Source organism: Morone saxatilis, unplaced genomic scaffold, assembly GCF_004916995.1.
Source record: "Morone saxatilis isolate NCDOM2014 unplaced genomic scaffold, NCSU_SB_2.0 Contig3, whole genome shotgun sequence".
Lineage (NCBI taxonomy): Eukaryota > Metazoa > Chordata > Actinopteri > Moronidae > Morone > Morone saxatilis.
Genome location: NW_023339873.1, coordinates 8,303,496 through 8,306,445, shown reverse-complemented (window position 1 = coordinate 8,306,445; position 2,950 = coordinate 8,303,496).

Genomic DNA, 2,950 nt, shown 5'->3' with positions numbered 1-2,950 from the left:
GTGTGTGTGTGTGTGGGAGAAAGAGAGTTTGTGAGAATTAGCACTGCATCAGTCAGTGTCCAGCCTGCTGGCTCGTACACCTGTCGGCTCGTTATGGAGCACAGGAACAGATCGAGGTGGCACCCGTATCATAAATCTAACAGACACACATACTGCGCACAAACACACTTACACACAACCTTGTTATACTTGAGTCGACTTACGCTCACTCACTAAGTTCCTTTAACTTCCAGCCCCATCACCACTAATTGCCTGACTGCAGCCATTACCTTAACTTTCACTTTTGACACTTAAAATAACCCTTTTCCTAATGAGGTTCAGAATGGGCTGCTCACAAATTACTCTTGTACTGGGACCTTATAAGATAGTGGACATAGATAGCTCACACACAGGAACACAAACACACACACCTTGAGGACTGGACCTACAATCTACCTGTAACTGGAGGGTGGGTGTTGGCATGTGAGGCGATCGCTTTGTGGCGTATACGGTGTGAGTTTGTGCGTGAATTGGTGCATGTGCAGGTGCATGTGTGTGTGTGTGCCTATAGCAGTAATGAGCACTGGGCCATGGGAAGCCCAAAGGCAAGGTTCCCTAACAGGGTCAGACTCAAGGACGTCTGGCACTGATCCACGCGCCCACCTATGGCACACACACATAAAACATATTGGGCCAGCAGACCGCACGCTGATCCAGTACCATTAAACAATGTGAGGAAACACATGCTTTTTGTACATCACACCCACCCGTTGTGTTTTCTCTCATTCTGTCTATCTTCTCTCTCTCTTTTTTGTGCACACACACACACACAGACACACACACCATGAAACACCCTCTATTCGTCCCCAAACGAACGTGAGATTCACGCTTCACTAGCAAAGACTCTCAGAGTGTAGGTTATTAATGAGAGCATGTCCTAACAACATTACAGAGCTATTGCCCCATGGAGGAGAGACAGAGGAGAGGAGAAGAGAGGAGAGAATGAGGAGAGGAGAAGCGAGGAGAGACAGAGGAGAGGTGAGAGGAGAGGTGAGAGGAGAGGAAATGCAAAGCAGGATATCAGAAAAGAAATATGAGGAGAGGAGACAAAAGAGGAGAGAAGAAAAAAGGGGAGAAGGAGGAAAAAATGACACGAGAAGAGAAAAGTGAAAGGAAAGAGGTACCTCATGAGAAGAGGAGGAAAGGGAGAAAAGGAGAGGAGGGAAAAGCAGTAGAAGAAATAGGAGGGGAGGGGAAGAGGAAAAAGGAGAAAAAATGAGAAGATACACTAGGAGGTAGAGACAAGGAGAGGACAGGAGAGGAGAAAAAAGTGACTGTAAAGAAGGAGAAAAAAGGAGTGGAGGAGCTAAGAAAAGGGAGAATAGGAAAATAAAGGAGAGGAGAGGAGAGCACATGGGGAAAGACATGGAGAAGAGGAGAAAGTAGGTAGAGCCAAGGAGAGAAGAAATGCTAAAAGATGAGATGAGAGTGGAAAGAAAAGGGAGGAGGGAAAAGGGGTTAGGATAAGGGGGAAAATGAGGGGATTAGGAAAATACCAAGAAAAGTGACAGAATAGAAGAGAGGAGAGGAGAAAATAGAAAAAAGGACAAGAAGGGGAGATGGGAGCAGAGTAAATTGGGAGGTGGACACAAAGAAAGGACAGGAAGGTGGACACAGGGGGAGGAGGGGCAGAGGAAAAATGAAAGGGAACAGAAATTGAGAGTCGTAAGGTAAAGGAGAGGAGAAATATGGATTAAGGGGGAGAAGAGAAAATGGAGAAAGAGGAAATGAGGTGGGGGGGTAAATGAGAAAAAAGGAGGAGAGGAGGATGCAGAAACAGCCAGAGTTGTGACGAGAAGAGAGGAGCCTCAGTAAGACTGCTATTTGGATCCCCATGTGGCAATAAAATGGTTATATTGGAAAAGCCATGATGGATGGGTTGCGCACTGCTGAGGAGACAGCGCCATCTAGCGACTCTCTCATACCGGGAGACCCACCGAGCCCTGCAGCCTCATGTCACACTCCCTCTCACCTACACATACTACTATCCATAAACATCCCCCTCCCCGCTGCTTCACACTCAAACAATCTGCTGCTCGCGGTCATTTTTCACCCGGCTCCGTGCGTCATTATGGAGGCAACATGCGCCGTCACACAAACTGAGCACAAAAACATATTTTGAATTGATAGCCAGTCTCGTGGGCCTTGCTGTGTGTGTGTGTGTGTGTGTGTGTGTGTGTTTGTGCTGCTTGGTTTTTATTGTGTAAGTGATCTGGGGAGCGTTATGGGAGCAGAGCGATAAGCCTGGTGTCACTGGCGTCTAATCATACTCCATGTTCCTTATCGGCTCCGGGCTCAGGAGACGGAATGAACTGTGGAGAGGAGGAGGAGGGATACGGTGGGAACTAGCCTACTGTAGAGATGGAGGGAGAAGAGGAGAGCGAGACGGCTGCTGATGAGGAAGAAAAAGTGAAGGGTGAGAGAGGTGAGGGGGGGAGTATAGGACATGAGAGAGGAAGGAGAGAGAGATTTAAGGGTCTGCTGCACTAAAAGCATATAAAGGACCAGTGCCAGGCCCCGTGTCCCGACTCACCTCACCTCCCACACTGCACAAACCCACCTGGTGTAAGAGGATCCGCCACTTCCATGCAACTTCCCACTGCGTGCTCGCGTGTGTGGGTATGCAGCCACAAGCCTGTGCGCACGGGCCGCGCGCGTGTGAGCGTGTTGGGGTTATCAGGAGTGCTAAGGATGGGTGGTAATTGAATAATGACAGTAACGCCTCTGATGGATTACCTGTCACTCTTCCCTCTTCTCTCCCTCCATCACTGTCATCTCTCCCTTCTCTGCCGCTCTCGCCTCGCAACCTCCGGTCAAATTGTCTGCCGTCCGTGCCGTCACCCGTGCCAGCTGAGATAAAGACACCCACAAACACGCAAAATGACACGCCTGCACGGATTCTCTCTCTCTC